General features: G+C 40.3%; 1 protein-coding gene across 1 annotated transcript in view; it reads left to right on the top strand.

The window, feature by feature from the left end:
- The window catches only part of trappc9 (trafficking protein particle complex 9), a 417,688-nt gene that overhangs the window by 129,436 nt on the left and 268,936 nt on the right, over nucleotides 1-19,316 (top strand).

Genomic DNA, 19,316 nt, shown 5'->3' with positions numbered 1-19,316 from the left:
TGGCCGATGGCTGGCTCGAAAGTCCGCGGAGTTAACTTTTCAGCAAAAAAAAAAAAAGCAAGTTTCTATCTCATATCATTCAAAAATGATTTATAATTTAGTAAAGCTTGGTCTTAGCCGTCGTGTACGACGGCGTCGACCCCAGAGGGTTAAACATCGGAACATTTTGTTTTTGTTTTTCCTGTAGCTGCTTTACAACTGGCATTTATTTGATATACACACAGCTATAAGAATTTTCTTTGGCCTGAGGAATGTACCCAGTAAAATAACAGTGAGTTCTTTTGGATACACAGCTAACTAGAGAGATGAGTCCATCGCCTCCAGCTCAACATGATATTTCAAAGATGTTAATTCTTCATTCTCTGTGCAGGATATGACTACACCTTTGCATTCGAAACGCTTGTTAGCTGCTATGGTAATGCTTAAAGTTTCATTTGTAGGTCCATTAGAAAAGTCTGTTTAAGTTATGATTCAGGTCGATAACCGTGTAATAACTCCATTCCCACTGCCATTCAGTAGATGGGTCAAAATGCATAGAACACTGCCATCTACTGGGACCCCGTTATATCACATGGTTGTTGAATCACAACTAGTCCATGAGCCACTCATCAATTTTGACCAAATCGGTACCATTTAAGGGGAATAAACAACACTTTGAATCCAGCCTCAGTGTATCATGGCCTACACAAAAATGCATGATAGCCATCCCAGGGTGGTAGCTCTAGCCAGGTAGGGGTCAATGAAGAATTACACAGAAGTCAAACTTTAAAAATGCTCCAGTCATGCTGAAAACTATATGACATTACTTGTCTGATCATAACGATTCCAAAAAGGTATCGTTTGGACTATCTGTGATGGAATGGTCTGGAGTTACGGGGTAAAAACAGCAAAAATGGTGACAAAGGTCAGTTTCAGTTTGTACAGGAGTCAAAAGTTTAAGTTGCTAAAATTCATTAAAAAATGATGCAAATTATTGTTTGGGTTAATAGGGTTCTAATAAGGAATAGTTTACACCATCTGTCATGCTTAGTTTCATGTTACAGGGCAATATATGTCACACGTCATAGAATCCAATAGATGTTAAACTTGTTTGACCTTTACCTTGGAGACCAAACATTCAACACCGTCAAAACTATTCCATTTATTAATCCTTTTATTTCAACCAATAATTTACATCATTTTGTACTGAAATTGGAGCAACTTTAGCTTTTGACCCCTGTACAAGCTGAAACTGACCTTTGTCACCATTTGTGCTGTTTTTACCCCATAACTCCAAAACATTCCATCACAGATAGTCCCAACTATACCTTTTTGGAATCGTTATGACCAGACAAGTAATGTGATATAGTTTTCAACCTGATTTTGAAAGTTTGACCTCTGTGTAATTCTTCACTGACCCCTACCTGGCTACAGCTACCACCCTGGGATGGCTATCATACATTTTTGTGTAGGCCATGACACACTGAGGCTGGATTCAAAGTTTTCTTTATTCCCCAAAAGTGGTACCACAAACCTGCTTGGCTCATGGACTAAACTTAACAAACAAACGTTTTGGTTTTGCAATTTTTTTTTAACAAATTAAAAATATGGCATATTTTACAAAAGCACATTTATTAGTAAACACCAACACACACATTACATTAACTTGTTTTGCTTTTTACATAGAATGAATGAGTCAACCAATCAGTGTGAGCGGAGGCACAGTTTACCCATAATCCCTTTGGGAATCTGTGTCTGTTAATGTTCAAAATTTCAGAATTAGTGCATTATTTCAAAATTCACAGATCTGTGTTATATTTTCACTTTGTCCAAATTACAGAGTTGACATTAATATAGTTATTCTGTCCGTATTAGTTTGATTTATAAATCAAAACCATAAGTCAAACCTGCTTTCCTTTTCAAAATGTCTGCCTCATGGCTGGACTGCTGCATGCTGTGAAGGATAATGACTCTTCCCTACAGCAGTGGGCAGGGTGCATCAAGACATAAGTGCTGACTCATTGGCTGTGTTTGGGTTTGTGATCGCCTTTGATTCTATCAGAAGCTTTGGCGATATTTAAACTCAAAATTGGCTTGTAAGTAGCTGAGAGTGTACCGGAGACAATACTGAAAGTTATCAGTTAGCTGTAGCTTCTGATAAATTTTTTGGTGGTTTATTGGTTTTGCGTTATCAAAGATAACTTTTCAGTTTGCTGATTAGCGGTTATTGAAGCTAACATTTTGGCTAGCTGTCCCTACCACTGGTTTAGTGATGATGATATCTTTACACGAGAATGAAGCTTCAAGTCTTTATGGTTCGAGTGCTACCTGTCTTACTGTATAGATGTGAGAGTTGCATAGAAACCAGTTTGCTAAAGTGACAGATGTCTTTTGTACTTGGTCTGATCAGAGAATCCTTATAAAAAGGGAGACTAAGATGAAGGGTATCGCTTGCATTGTGAGAAAGCCTCAGCTTTGACATTTTGGACTTTGGTGCATTCTTCTATGGATGATTCATCAGCTATGTGCTTGAGTGTTGAGGACTGCGGGAAGCCCACGCTTCATCTGGCTGTGGCAGATAGATGGTTACGTTGGAGGTGTGGAGGTGGACCAGTTGTCGGCCTAGTTTGTGGCCATCCATGGTTCTGTGGTGTTGTGGATGCAGCAATGCCACATTGATGGCAGCTGTTGGGGGGGTTCCCTGAAGAATGGAAAAAGAGATTCAGGAGCTGGAGTGAGCCATCACCAAACCCAACATGGTAGAAGACCAAACCTGCAAGAGGCAAGTGCACTTGTTTACAAAACAGAAGGTTCCTGGTTCAACTCTACCTGTGTCCATTCTCCATGTAATGTGGAGGTGTGTCGAGAAGGTCATGTGGTGTTAAGATTGTGCCAAATCAACATGCAGATTCATGCCAGATCTGCTGTGGCAATCCTAGAGGAAGAAGCCAAACTCACATCCTAATATCTGCCATGACAGACTGTCACTCTTCACCTCCAGTCTGTCACATCCTGCAGCAGCAAATAGAAAAATAGTCAAACTGCCCAAATGCAATGGGACAACAAAGCTCGAGCTGTACTTCTTGCAGCTGGAACAATACGAAAGCTACCATTCATCTCACCCTGACATTGCAGGGGAAAGGTGTTGTAGGAAGGGTTAGAAGAACTCCATCTGTTGCAACACCAGCCTCCACCGTCCCATGACATCCATCCCAGCTAACGGACAACTGTTAATGGTGTGATGAGCCTGAATACATAGCCCACCACTGCTGAAAGTACAAAAAAAGGTCAAACAGCCAGTAAGGAGATGAGGGTGAAGTGTTGCAATGAGGTGACCATTGCTCCAGGCTCCAACCCCATTACCCTGGTGCAGACTAACATCTTTCCAAGCACCACTTCACAAGATGCTCCTCCATCTCAGATGAATGTTCTGATGTCCTGGCTGTCAGCAAAATGTGGAGCTTCACACTTGGGGAGATGATGGTCTAGTTGGGGAAGTGATGGTCTAGTGGTTAAGGTCTTGGGCTTGAGAGCAGAGGATCCTCGGTTTAAATCCCAGCCTGATCGGAAAATCACTAAGGGCCCTTGGGCAAGGTCCTTAATCCCCCAGTTGCTCTCTGTGTGTAGTGAGTACATTGTATGGCAGCAGCCTGACATCGGGGTGAATGTGAGGCATTATTGTAAAGCGCTTTGAGCGTCTGATGGAGATGGAAGAGCGCTATATAAATGCAGTCCATTTATGTAGTGTTGTGACTCCTACCACAGCAGTGGACCACCTACAGCAAGTCCAGCTGCCAGGCCGGTGTGCAAGAGGGCGGACCAAGTCAACCGGTAGAGGCCTGTGGGATACCTGGTGGTGCGGCGCCAGGACATGCTTTCAACAAACCACCCACTGTTGTGGAATGGACTGCAGCACACCGTCTCTTAATCAGAAGGAGTCTTCTCCAGTTGTGCCTCTTGTGGATTCTCAGGGACTATGTGTTTGGTGACACGGTTCCTGAGGACGACTGACTGTGTCTGAGTAAAACAGCAGCTCTCGTGGTGTTGATTGTCTTTGTGACATGGTATTTGCCAAGAAAACTGAACCTGCGTCATTCTTTGTTCTTCCAGCTAATGTCACCAGAGTTTTATGGGCAGCATGTTGTGTGTTTTATTAGAGTTTAATATTTCAGAATTTGTTCAGCGTGAGTCAAGAAAATATAACGTCACTAGCAGCCAACCTTCGTATTGCTAGCTGGTTTCCTGATGTCGCCGTGTCTTTTGGGGTTACCTGGTTTCTTCAGACTAACACCAGTGATGCTGGGGATCCAGTATCATGACATTGGCTGTCACTCATCTCTGTGAACATTGGGTTTTCCAGCTATGAGCCATTGAGGCAGGTTTTTGGTCTTGACACTTCTGAGAGCTGCTTCAGACTGCTCAATCCACACTTCTTGTCAATAATTTAAAATATTTCAGCACAGGTTCTCAGAATGGTGAGTGTGAACGTTGAGGGGAAGGAAGGTCATTCATTGAAGAAATTCAAAGCCTTTTATGTTTTCTGTGATAGTGAAATGATGCGTGTTCATATTGAAGTTGGAAGAATGATTTTGGGTTTTAACAGAGAGAAGTCTGTAACTTGTGGAAACTTTGAGAACTTCACATCTTCTGATTTGAACCTGTACAAATCTGATTTACTACAACAGACTTTTAACTGTTTCTGAACATCATTTCACACCATCTGCTCAGAAAATTTTAGAAGTGCTGCTAACAACTGGGAAAGCAAATCAATACCGTAATCACCTGAATTGTATTGGCAGCTGAACAGCACGTTTTGAAATATTATCACAACTAAATATTTCATGTTGGAATTTTAGTGTCTGAATTTATTTTGCTGAAATGTTTGACTTTGAAAGTCACCTTTCTGAATTCATTGGGTCTGAATACAGATGGAGAATTCACATTCCATCCATCCTTTATGCTCAGATAAGGAATTTTACAGATTTGAGCAACCATACGTACTAACCAAGACTTCTTATACAACCCCTGGCAATAATTATGGAATCACCGGCCTCAGAGGATGTTCATTCAGTTGTTTAATTTTGTAGAAAAAAAAGCAGATCACAGACATGACACAAAACTAAAGTCATTTCAAATGGCAACTTTCTGGCTTTAAGAAACACTATAAGAAATCAGGAAAAATAATTGTGGCAGTCAGTAACGGTTACTTTTTTAGACCAAGCAGAGGGAAAAAAATATGGACTCACTCAATTCTGAGGAATAAATTATGGAATCACCCTGTAAATTTTCATCCCCAAAATTAACACCTGCATCAAATCAGATCTGCTCGTTAGTCTGCATCTAAAAAGGAGTGAACACACCTTGGAGAGCTGTTGCACCAAGTGGACTGACATGAATCATGGCTCCAACACGAGAGATGTCAATTGAAACAAAGGAGAGGATTATCAAACTCTTAAAAGAGAGTAAATCATCACGCAATGTTGCAAAAGATGTTGGTTGTTCACAGTCAGCTGTGTCTAATCTATGGACCAAATACAAACAACATGGGAAGGTTGTTAAAGGCAAACATACTGGTAGACCAAGGAAGACATCAGAGCGTCAAGACAGAAAACTTAAAGCAGTATGTCTCAAAAATGGAAAATGCACAACAAAACAAATGAGGAACGAATGGGAGGAAACTGGAGTCAACGTCTGTGACCGAACTGTAAGAAACCGCCTAAAGGAAATGGGATTTACATACAGAAAAGCTAAACGAAAGCCATCATTAACACCTAAACAGAAAAAAACAAGGTTACAATGGGCTAAGGAAAAGCAATCATGGACTGTGGATGACTGGATGAAAGTCATATTCAGTGATGAATCTCGAATCTGCATTGGGCAAGGTGATGATGCTGGAACTTTTGGTGCCGTTCCAATGAGATTTATAAAGATGACTGCCTGAAGAGAACATGTAAATTTCCACAGTCATTGATGATATGGGGCTGCATGTCAGGTAAAGGCACTGGGGAGATGGCTGTCATTACATCATCAGTAAATGCACAAGTTTACGTTGATATTTTGGACACTTTTCTTATCCCATCAATTGAAAGGATGTTTGGGGATGATGAAATCATTTTTCAAGATGATAATGCATCTTGCCATAGAGCAAAAACTGTGAAAACATTCCTTGCAAAAAGACACATAGGGTCAATGTCATGGCCTGCAAATAGTCCGGATCTTAATCCAATTGAAAATCTTTGGTGGAAGTTGAAGAAAATGGTCCATGACAAGGCTCCAACCTGCAAAGCTGATCTGGCAACAGCAATCAGAGAAAGTTGGAGCCAGATTGATGAAGAGTACTGTTTGTCACTCATTAAGTCCATGCCTCAGAGACTGCAAGCTGTTATAAAAGCCAGAGGTGGTGCAACAAAATACTAGTGATGTGTTGGAGCGTTCTTTTGTTTTTCATGATTCCATAATTTTTTCCTCAGAATTGAGTGATTCCGGATTTTTTCCCTCTGCTTGGTCTAAAAAAGTAACCGTTACTGACTGCCACGATTTTTTTTCTTGATTTCTTATAGTGTTTCTTAAAGCCAGAAAGTTGCCATTTGAAATGACTTTAGTTTTGTGTCATGTGTGTGATCTGCTTTTTTTCTACAAAATTAAACAACTGAATGAACATCCTCCGAGGCCGGTGATTCCATAATTTTTGCCAGGGTTGTATTCATGAGTTATTCAGTGTCAGAATTTGTCAGTAGCTGATGGTAAGACGGATATCAGCTGATGGTAAGAGTGGTATCAGCATCCCTGGAGAAGGGCAGTGGCTCTGGAGCTGTATCAGGAAGGGCAACTTGCAAATTTGTGATTCCCCATATTCACCCACACACCAGTGTCAGGGTGTTGCCATGCACGGTGCTCACTACGTACCAGGAACAACTTCAGGATTAAGGATCTTGACCGAGAGCCCCTGAGTGATTTTCCACTCTGACAGGCATTTGAACTGAGGATCCTCTGAGGAGCCCACTGATTTAACCACTTGACCGCCACCTGGTGGTTCAGATTTTTATTAAAATTGAATATTCATTGTTCTGCAGGAGGTAGCGTGCAGTTTGTGTTAATACTAATACCTCATTAATGAATCAAAGTAATAATCGCAACTTTACACCCCGTCACAAAATGGATCAATTAGAAATGAATGAATTTCTGCACTCTGTGTAGGTGATGATGTGTCAGCCCTTAGACTTCCACCCTGTCTCCCACGTTGCTGCCTTCTTCTTTGTCTTCTTTCTTTCCTGGTCCAGCCTGAGGACAGATGCTGGCTCACAGCTTCTGGAGCACGTTGGAAGCCGCCTGTGTATTTGTTAACCTCGGCTAACCTGTTTATTAAGTGTATCTTGAAGCTCAGAGGTGTCAGAACACGCTTATGAACAAGGTTTAGGTTCTGCAGCAGTTCACGGTGTATTTCAGCATATGAAGGAGATGTGAGCTGTTAGTAAAATGTGTTGAAGAATGTTAAGGATGGCCAGCGACATCTGCATATCACTCATATGTTCTTAGCGTTATCTGCACACTGCAGTTAAAAGGTCAAGCTGCTGTCTTTAATTGTGAAGTTGATGGTCCCCCCACCAGCACATCCACAATTTGTGGCTCTGGTGAAACCCATCATTTTTATTCACTTATTTGTTCCATTAACGATTACACCGACTGACGGAGCTAAAAACTGTAGTGTGTTGGAGTTCAAAGAAAAGCATCACCTTACAAATTGTTAATTAATTATGTTTGTTTTTTTCTTTAAGGGAAAAAAAATCACACTTGTTCATCAGACAGAAATAATTTTCCACCTTCAGATTAGAGGAATCCTTTCATCATTCAAAAGCCTCATACAATTTGCTGGTTTTGGGGTGTTTTGCTTTGAGTTGTGACCAAAGTGAGTGACGGGGAGACCGCGCTGATGTTAGCTCGCTAATTAGCCATTTTATCTGCCTCGTTGGTGAAAATGTGTTTATTTCACCAACGCAGCAACTCCCTACCCAACTAATTTCAAAATAATCTTACTTTGAAGTTCAGCAAGTGTCTGGTGTTTGTACTCTTTAGTCTTCACAGACTCCTGTACAGGCTTTGAGGCCTGTTTGTGCCAGAGTTTATCTCCAGATTGTGTAGCATGAAGCAGGTTTGACTTACAACTTAGCCAACTCAATTCGACAAAGGTTACTTCCCCAACACCCATTGTCTTTATTTGTTATTTAATTGTAGGATTGCAGTGTTGAGAAGACTAAATAGTAAGTCCCTTCGGCTGCTCCCTTGTTTTGTACTCAGGGTTGCCACAGCAAATCCAAGGTGGATCTGCATGTTGAATTGGCACAAATTTTACGCTGGATGCCCTTCCTGACGCAACTCCACATTACATGGAGAAATGTGGTAGGGGTGGGATTCGAACCGGGAACCTTCCGCACTGAAACCAAGTGCATTAACCACTTGGCCACCACCCCTCATTGAGAAGAGTAAATATGCTTTAATTTAAGTACAAGTTGCACACAAATCCGGTCTGCACACAAACAGGACGGCTACACGGGACAGTATGTTATTCAGATTCATTATATCCTGAAAGAATGTTGTCCAGAGGGTGTCGTACACTCTGATCCACTTCACATTACGGTATCCTGGAATGCGTACCAGGACCCCGAGGACCGTGAGGACATGTAATGCATGGTAATACAAACTCTTAAGCCTCTTCAGCCCAGGCAAAATTATAATTTTTTTTCTTTACACATTTTACAATCTTCATGTCTTGACAGTAGCAAGGCTCCCATTTTGACTTGGGAATTGGTCTGTAATTGATGCAGATACAGTTTGTCCACAGTAGGTTCTGTGATGAATGATATGTGCACAACTTAATCATTGGTCTTATCAGACGGTTTCACCGTGCAGCAAAGTACAGAAGAGTTTGGAGGGAAAGGATTATTAATATAGCTGTATTTCATAAAATTTTTGATTGCAACGTTCTTTCCAATATGACGTCTGTCTTCAAACAACAATTCAGTGAATCTTTTGTCCCCGAGTCGCGGGTGTAGTATAGTATTCATTGCTTTTGGCAGTCTGAGCCACTGTTGTTGTTGATGCTTGATGTCCCGTGTCAGCTTTTCTTTTTGTGCCGGTTTTTAATGCTTGTCCTGCTAAAACTGCACTGTTTCGTGGTGGTTTAATTCTGTGGGTATTCGGGTCCTGACAGATTTTCTCTCTCCTCCTCGAGAGTTTAGATCATTGCAGGACCTCATCCTTCACCTGTAGGTCCTTATCAGTTCAGCTCTTCAGTTTCCCAGAAGCCTCTTGTGGTGTTGTCACCTTCTCGTGCACGAATTCGACCAGTCAGCATTGAGCACCAGGCCAGTGTTTGTACCCTGGCTCACAGTGGTGGGCACAGATAACCAAAAAATTAACTTTGATAACAGATAATAAGATAACTGAAAAGTTATTTTTGATAAAGATAAACCGATAAACCACCCAAAAATGTATCGGAAGTTACAGATAATCGATAACCGATAAATTCCGGTGTTGTCTATGGGACATTTGCAGTTACTAAAGAGCTGAAATTGATTTTTAACACGATCGCTTTTGAAAGCATCAAAAGCGGTAAAAGACCTAAAGAATAAGCAAGAATGTTTGACCATGCTGCCCCCTGCAGGAAGCAGCACAGACAAATCCTGAGAGCACCCACGAAATCAACTCTTTGCTAATCATAATCATTTTTCTTTCAACATTCTGCCCCTGCTGGAAGCTCTTGTTTACAACAGCGCTCTCACCACAGAGACACACTGAGAACAGCCATAAGGCCAGCTCCCTATCAATTCCAACACTCCGGTCAGGCGGAGGTCTTGAAAAATAAAGTCATACTAACTTATGGTTTTTTGAAAATACTGATAGAATAACTCCATTAATGTCAATTCTGTCATTTGTACAAAGTTAAAATATAACATATATCTTTTAATGTTGAATAAGGCACTAATTCTGAGGTTTTGTAACAAACACAGACCGCAAAGCATTCTGGGTAAAAGTGCTAAACAGTGATTGGTTCAGTAATCCATTATGTAAACCAACACGTTAATGTGACGTGTGTCGTGTGTTGGTTTAAAGATAAATGTGCTTTTGTAAAATATTCCATTTTTATTTGTAAAAACAGGCATTTTTACGGAGCCCTGGAAGTGTCATCGCAGTTGCATGTTTTAAAACTGTTATGATGTTGTAAAACATGCACTCAATATTAGTAAGTAAGTAAGTAAATTTATTTATATAGTGCCTTTCACAGACATAAGGCCATGTACGCACGTTGTCGGGTATTTGTAAAACCGAATATCTTACCCTTTCAGTTTGGGGAAAAAACTTCATCCACACTACGTCGTTTAAAAAAAAACATCCATCCACATCTAACTGTATAAATGTGTTGTAATTAGTCTGCCAAACCTTTGGGTGGCGGTACTGATTAAAATTCTATCCAATCAGGAGCCTTATTCTCTTGTCATCACTTCCACAAAAACTAAAAACATGGCGCCAACCTCGTTCGTGTGGACCGATAAGGAGTCGGAATTACTTCTAACCGTAGTTTTAGAATACAAAGTTAACAAATATATGCACACAAAAAGCGCCTGGACAATGGACAATACCAACACTTTGAGAGCAGCCATGTACCCAGACGTTTAATACTGCCATGAACACTCCTGGCCAGTAGATGGCAGTAGCGGCCTTGAAAAAATGTCCAACAAAATTCCAGATAATCCGTGTCTGCTACATTTAAGATGCGTGGAATTGAACAAACGCAAATACACTAATGTCTATAAACCCAGAGAATATATTCACGAGAGTTTTAGGCACTAGAGTTTAATGCTGTTATCTGTGGACCCTGAACAGAGTGTCTGAAATGCATTTGTCCTGTCGTGAACGTCTGAGATTACCTTATGCTACCCATAATGCATTGCTGCCTGGCACAGCATGTGCTCACAAAACCTTAAAAATTAGCACATTGCTTTAAAACGAAAACATATATCTGATATTTTCACTTTATAAACTTCAGACATGACAATAATTTTAAATAACTTGTCTAAAATGAGTGGTTAAAATTTGAACCATAAGTTAAACATGTATGCCTCTGGATGACTTGGTGACATTGTTATTATATTAGTATGGTGTTAAAGGAAATGACTTTTTTTTGGTCACCAGTTCTCCTTTGCTTACAGACGATAGAGTGGTTTCTGTTTGCAGAGGGTAGAACAACATGCCTATTAGGAAACTTTTAACAGGTACATCTCAACAGCTTTAACAGTTTTAAAAATATTTTTCACTGTTCAGCTTAGTTTAGTACGTTATCGGTCTAAAAGTTATCGGACGGTAATTCATCGGAAGATAATTAGTCCGATGATGGTTTTTAAATTTATCTAAAAAGATAATCCGATAATGAAAACATTATCTTCGATAATTATCTGTTATCGGATTATCGGAACTGTGCCCACCACTGCTGGCTCAGCATTTTGTACCCTGACACTGCAGGGACTTGCTTGACCCTGAATATGGTTCAGAAAAAATCACAGCACTCGGCCCTGTACACGTGGCTGAGGTCGAGGTGAGCACTGCAGAACGTTTAGGAGGCTGATGTTTCCTTGTGGGCTGTTTAAATTACCTGAAGAATTGTCCTAATGAGCATTAAAAAATAGGAAATGCTATAGTTCACAGAAAACTAAAATGTAATGGTTTAATCTCTCAGGGTTTATCCCATAATCTTAAAATAAATAGTAGTTATATTTCTAGTTGAACACAGTGAGAATCACTTCATTTGTTACTAATGTGGTAAAACAGAGCGGCTGTTCCTTTTGTTTCTAATGGAGCATCCAGGCAGATGGTAATCCCTTGTTCAGATCCTTCTCTGTCTCATGCAGATTTATTTGACAGATTTCTGCTCATCACTGTCCTGTTGCACTTTTTCAGTCTTTGCACTTGTCTGAAAGACTGATAGAGCGCTGAAGATGATCTTACACGGTCAGTCTTGCATGTCGACTCAGAATCACAGCTTCATTTATTTATTTGTTTCTTTTCTTTAAAGAGGAATTATAATGTAACCAGTGATGAGATGTTTGTCCTGACCCAGGCTGGGGGTGCTGGTGAGGGGGTTAGACAGTGTGCTGGTTCCTCATGGTTACTTTCATGGCATATTTGTCTCATGTGCTATAATGGGCACAGATGTTATGCATGACAGAACACATCAATCAGATTTTGGCATCCATTCATTTTTTTTAGAGCTGTTAACTCCAAGTATCCCAGCAGTCACAGGGTGTGAGGCGGGGTTCACCCTGGACAGGACGCCAGTGTGTTTCAGGCCACATATAGACAAACAAACACATTCACACCCACATACACACTTATAATCAATTTAAAGTTTCCAGTCCATCTAACCTGCATGTCTTTGGATGTGGGAGGAAGCTGGAGGCTCCGGAGAGAACCCACACAAACGCGGGGAGAACATGCAGACTCCACACAGAGAGGCCGCTAAGTCATGGTGCTGCCCCAGAGTGTGCCAAAACGATTAAATGTTTCTAAATGCCAAATTATTCCCAATAAAAAGTGCTCAGCATTAAACAAGATAAAATATTTTGTGTGACTCCCATTTAGCTTAAAAACCAAATAATTTTTGGTGAACTCCCCATTTTTTTTATTATTGTAATAAAGTTCATTATTTATTGAGTATTATTCTCTCTCTGTTGTCTTTTTGAAATCATGAATCGGGCTGTTAAAACCCGCTGACCTCACTCTGCTTAAATTTTACTTCACCTTCTTAAAGCTACAACGTCCACATTTGATTTGGTGTTACAACATGGGCTAAAAAGCTACATTTGTCATGAAAAAAAAGACGACTTCCCTTCGGGAAATGAATCCGGAGCGACTGATTCATATATTCTCTTGTAACTACACTATAAACTAGCTTTAAATGTGTTGTTCCTTTTGATTTTCCACAAATTTAAAATATTTGCTTCAACTTGAAATCCAGCTTTTTTTTAAAAAGTGCATTTTCTTCTGTGGAATATCACAGACAAACCATATTTATGCGGTAGAGCTGCTGTGTACGTAGTCATATGATAAATGAGCTGCAGCTTTAGCAGCGTTTGTTTGCCTGGTATTTTTATCCCCATTTTTATGTTTCTTCAGCAGGATATTGAAGTGAGTTTTTAATGTTTACACACTAACGCATCACATTTTCCATGTTTAATAGATGCACCTATTTTCCCGGTAGGGGGCTCATGTAAAGTTTAACTGACAGTGATTATATTGGCCATATGTGAATGACATGTCTGCTCATATTATCACAAACACAATTACACTTATTTCAAGAGAGACGCACTCACTGTTTGCACTTTAATCAAAAGGGAGTGAGGTAGCCGGTGATTAAAGAATGCTGATTTGACTGATTGTCTCTGAGGCCTTCAGACATATAATTAGAGAGATTCTGATTGAAAGTCGAGTGTAAAAGAGAGACCGACTGTGAGCGATGCCAGTATTAGTCACTCCGCTCGTTACTCAGTCTGTATGTCGTAGCGCACAACACCCGGCACCATGATGGAGGATGCCGTCCACCTCTGTATTTCTGCTCGGATGGGGACGAATTTTTCACAGGAGAAGTCAAAACATTCACAGAGTTCTATACGGCATGTAGTCTGCAGCATTCATTGAACAGAATCAAAAAAGGTCCATTTTTTTCTTTCTTTAAATTTGCTGTCAAAACTAAATCAACATGGCCAATAGCCATAGGGAGTATGCTGTCCCCGTGTGAACTTTACGTTTGATTCATAATACGCATTCAGAATTGAAAAGTTCTACTGTACTATTTAATCTACGCTAATAACGGTTGGCTTCTTCTTCTGGGCTTCTTCTTTGGTGCACTGCACGGTTTGCTATTGTATGTGGTGCTGCCCCCAGTGGTGAACAAAAAGCGGTGCAGCACAGTAGTAACACCTGTACAAAGTAGAAAAACCTGTAGAAGGACTCTATTTTTGTATGAAATATGTATTTGAAAGTAAACGGTGGCACTTTTGTCTTGGAAAATGAATGTTTGCGTTAAACAAAGATTTGTATCTGATTGCATCGTATCATTCAAAATCAAATCGTATTGAAGCGACTCATTCCATAATAAAATAATCCTTGTCGCCTGTGCATCTAGACAGGTGTCATATTGTTTTGTAAGTGACAGATGGGCACACCTCCCTTTTAGAAACAGCCATTTGCATACATTGTCCTTTAGGCTCCTGTGGATGTGACTGCAGAAACACTGCAACACATCTGGTGTGACGCACATCCAACACTTTGTAACTGCATCTCCTGCACAGGAGCATCTTCCTCCAGTCTTACACATCAGCTGTGCTCCTCCTCTTCATCCTTCTTAAAATACATATTCACCACAGCCATTTCAATCCTTTTCACAAATTCAATCACCATCCACCCTCCGTGTTCCTCTCCTCGACACTGTATGGACCTAGAATGTGAATCTGAGAGCTCGTCTTAAATTTACTCTGTTAGATTAGTCTGCTGTCTTCCACAGAAAGCGATTTCCACCCGTCCAAGCTCTTCTGTGAGGGTTTTCAATTTTTGAAGTCATATGCTGCATGTTGTGTACAACTTTAACATGTGATGGCTCAAAAATTGCTGCAGTGAAACCATTTAAAAATCATCACAGATATGTTGACCATATTAAAGATTTTTTTAAAAAAAATTTTTTTTATTGAATTATGTACATCTGCTTATGCAGCCTTAAACAGCTTATTGTTGTGCTTTGGCATCATGAATTATGAACTGATTATTTAAATATATTCCAGTGTCACTGCATCCCAAGGAAATAATTTGCATGAGTATGTGTCAAACACGGAAGACACGACTGTTTTTAAGATGCCCATCAGTAACACACACAAAATTCAGATTGTTCACTGTGAGAAATTTGAAAAATACTAATAATAAAAAAAGAATCTCAGTTTAGCTTGATTTATGAAAAGTGTAAAGCAGATTCCTGAATATAATCCATTTTGTAGTCTCAGTTTGCACCTGTAATGTATTCTCACACATTAAGAAATCACTTCTCAGTGGAAAGAATTAACAAGGCAGATGTTGTTTGAAGAAGTTAATGAAGAAATTGATTGCGAGTGGAATGTTTGTCCATAAATATCGTCTTCATGAGTTACTGTAGCTACAGACTTGAACTGCCTGTAATTGCTTTATTTTTCCACACACAGGAGTTTGCATCCAATTCCTGACATTTTCAATTAAAATAAACAGAATTATGATCACAATTCTTGAATACTGACCTACAAAATCTCATGCATCTTATCGGATACAAATGCTAATAAATGACAGTTGTTAGCAGCTTGTTTTTGCCTGAGGGAAGAAACCAGCTCATTAATTTGTATTTCTGGATACAAACACATTTGTGCTTTAATTGAATAAAGCAGTTTTGCTTATCAGTGGGTGCAGACAGCAAAGCGCTGTCATTTTTCTCCCAAGTCCTTATTCAGTCATTTTTATCAGTTTAAAGTCAGATACCATCTTGAACAATTGCACAGTTGGAAAAAGGGAATGCTGTTGTTATAGTTACGCCTTTGCGCGCTGAGTGTGTTGTGAACCCAACAGCCCGAGCTGCTGCAGAGCCCAGTAATTTCTCCTTTCTGTGGGGGAATTGGTTTGGATTGGACTGACGTCAGAGCATGAGACGGCTCCTTTGACGTCAGCACGTGGGCTCAGGGCGTCATGTTTGAGTGCTGTCTGAGTGGGTTGAAAGCTGCTGGCCCCGTGGTGCTGCTGATCGTGCAGCTGCTCCTGTGTGTCTGGAATGTTGCTGTCAAGGTCGGAGATGGAGTTTTATTGTGTTTTTTTGTAACCATGCTCATGCAAACACAGTCAGCCCCACCAGTGTGAGGGTTTCTGGTATTAAATTTTGTTTAAACTTTTTTTTAAGGTGTGCATCTTCAGAGGGAGATAATTGGACTTTTCTGTTTAATTGATGCATCTCACAGTATCGAACTTGTAGGCACAGCTCTTCAGAAACCATTTAGCAGATTTTAATTGAACTTCACACAATAGCAGTACACCATAAGCAGATGTGCATGAAGGAACATAATTCTATTCTGATATCTTCAAGGAGACATAATTGATCTTTTGTGTTTAATTGATCTATCATAGTGTACATTGACTTTGTAAGTGCCAAGCCTCCTCAGGCAAATCACAATACAAGTCGCCCCAAGGCGCCTCACAAGCGTAAGGTCTAACCTTACCCGCCCCTGAGCAAGCACATCGGCAACAGTCGATAAATATTACCATTTTATGCATTGCACCAGAGTTAGCCTTAGGCTAATTTGCATCTGCAGTCCCTAGATACAGATAAATGTAGCACATATACAACAACAGTGTCAGTATCCATGTTGTATTATGTATTGTATTATGTATATGTCAGTTGCATATACAAATGTTGACCTTGTTCATTCATGGAGGTGATGGTCTAGTGGTTAAGTAGTGGGCTTGAGACCAGAGGATTCTTTGTTCAAACCCTGCCAGACTGGAAAATCAGTAAGGGCCCTTGGGCAAGGTCCTTAATCCTCAATCTGCTCCTGTTGTGCAGTTGAGTGCCTTACATGTTTGCGCCCTGACATTGGTGTGGGTGGGTGAATGTGAAGCATCAGTGTAAAGCGCGCCGACCTTCTGATTCAGATGGAAAAGCGTTATGTAAATGCACTCCATTTATTTAAATATTTAATCACAAAATAATTATGAGGGGTGATTGAGAGTTTTTGAGCTTGACTCAGTAAAAGTCAAGCATTGGTTCTCTGTCGTCTACATTTTGAGACACCAACATTTCTCAAGAATGTGTGAAGTTTTGACTCGCTGGTTGCAGTGTTGAAGAAATGTTGGTTTCCGGCGTGAATCAACACACAGTTCCCCCTCAGACCTGCTGTGGGGACCCCGAATGAAACAAGGGAGAAGCTGAAGGGACTTATTTGCTTACTGTGATACAATGAAAGCTGAGTCCATGCAGTCATGTCCAGGTGTGTTTAGACAGTGACACAATTTTTGTAATTTTGCCTCAACACATCTCCACAACGGAGTTGAAATAAAGCAGCTAACATGCTTGTAGTGTAGATTGTTCTCTATATTTTAAGGTTTTTAACCAAAAATATGTGTTAACCATTTTGATATGACTCCTATTTCTATACCCAACCCCTTTATTTTCATAATAATTAGATAAGCTAAACTTAAAGATTATTGTTCATTAGGTAGGGTTAATATGGAGCAACAATCTTAATGTGCTATTTTTAAGTATCGATATTTTATATGAAAAGAGTTAAATATTCAGTTTTATTGTAATTCATTATTATCAGGTTGTCCTAAAAGTTCCCTAAAAAGCCTTCAGTTGGTTCAGAATGCTGCAGCTAGAGTACTGACGGGGACTAGCAGGAGAGAGCATATCTCACCCGTGTTGGCCTCTCTTCATTGGCTTCCTGTTAATTCTAGAATAGAATTTAAAATTCTTCTTCTTACTTATAAGGTTTTGAATAATCAGGTCCCATCCTATCTTAGGGACCTCGTAGTACCATATTACCCCATTAGAGCGCTTCGCTCTCAGACTGCGGGCTTACTTGTAGTTCCTAGGGTTTGTAAGAGTAGAATGGGAGGCAGAGCCTTTAGCTTTCAGGCTCCTCTCCTGTGGAACCAGCTCCCAATTCAGATCAGGGAGACAGATACCCTCTCTACTTTTAAGATTAGGCTTAAAACTTTCCTTTTCGCTAAGGCTTATAGTTAGGGCTGGATCGGGTGACCCTGGACCATCCCTTAGTTATGTTGCTTTAGACGTAGACAGTGGGGGGGTTCCCATGATGCACTGTTTCTTTCTTTTTTTGCTCCGTATGCATCACTCTGCATTTAATCATTAGTGATCGATCTCTGCCCCCCTTCTCGGCATGTCTTTTTCCTGGTTCTTTCCCTCAGCCCCAACCAGTCTCAGCAGAAGACTGCCCCTCCCTGAGCCTGGTTCTGCTGGAGGTTTCTTCCTGTTAAAAGGGAGTTTTTCCTTCCCACTGTGGCCAAGTGCTTGCTCATAGGGGGTCGTTTTGACCGTTGGGGTTTTTCATGGTTATTGTATGGCCTTGCCTTGCAATATGGAGCGCCTTGGGGCAACTGTTTGTTGTGATCTGGTGCTATATAAGAAAAAAGTTGATTGATTGATTGATTTTACCTCGATGCCACACATGTGATGTTACCTTTACTGTGCTTTGCCCAGCAAAGCACAGCTGTGCAAATAACAAAATAGTAAGTATGTGGAAGGCTGCCACCGCTCGTTTGTGTTTACAGCTGTGTATTTACTGTGTATTTAAAATCCACCTTTTTTATATTGATTGCACGTTTGTGCGCAGAGAGATGGTCTTAATTCAAACTCTGCCACCTCGTTGTTTGAGGAAGAGCTCTGTATGCAGATGCAGGTAGCGGGCAGTGTGGAGCGGGTGAGGGCTGCCTGCCTAATTTCTATGGACTCGAGAAGAGCCAGTCACCTTTAAGGGGTCAGGGGGTCATAACGCAGCAAAAGATTTATTGGTATTACAGGGTTGTCCCATCTACATATCTCCTTGTAAAATATATCTATCTCCCAGCCTAATTGTGCCACAATTGTTCATGCAAATCATCAAATTTTCAGCCAGTTGTGTTTAGACGCGTCAGGGTTTGGGTGCATGAACTTTCAAAGTCAGTGAGTTTGTTCTGGACTTCACTGAACATCAGTCATTCATAAATACAAACAGTATGTACTCTGTGGAGTAGTAGCCAGTTCTCAAAAAGTGAGTGAATGTACAAGAAGGAGAACATTGAGGGAAGCCACCACATTATAAGCACACCTTCATGGTGTCACTTCACCTCCATTATGGTGACGCATAGAGCCAAAATTAGGAATTGTCACTGTCCAACTATTTATGGACCGGACTGGCCTGAAACTTCAGTTTTCTTCTGTTTCACAATTGTTTCAGCTGTGATTTGCTGCAGTTTTGTTCTGTCACTCATCTATTTATAGAAACATGACAAAAAATAGAGTTGGACTTTTAAGAATCAGTTTTATTGTTTGAATTAGATCTTGTTTCGTAGATAAACTGAAATAAATTGAGGTTTGCTTCATCCTTTTTGGCCTCTTTTTTATTATTTTAATTAACCTCAGCACATTTACATTGAAATTAGATGAATGTTGCTTAATATGGCCTCTCCAGTGTGAGGAAACAAAATCAGGTTATTATTCCAGGGTATTCAGGTTTGACAGAGTTTTTAAACAAATCTGTGGTGTTTTTGTCCATCTGCTGAAT

Source organism: Thalassophryne amazonica, chromosome 20 (genome assembly GCF_902500255.1).
Source record: "Thalassophryne amazonica chromosome 20, fThaAma1.1, whole genome shotgun sequence".
NCBI classification, from domain to species: Eukaryota; Metazoa; Chordata; class Actinopteri; order Batrachoidiformes; family Batrachoididae; genus Thalassophryne; species Thalassophryne amazonica.
This window is presented reverse-complemented; position numbering and strand designations above follow the sequence as displayed.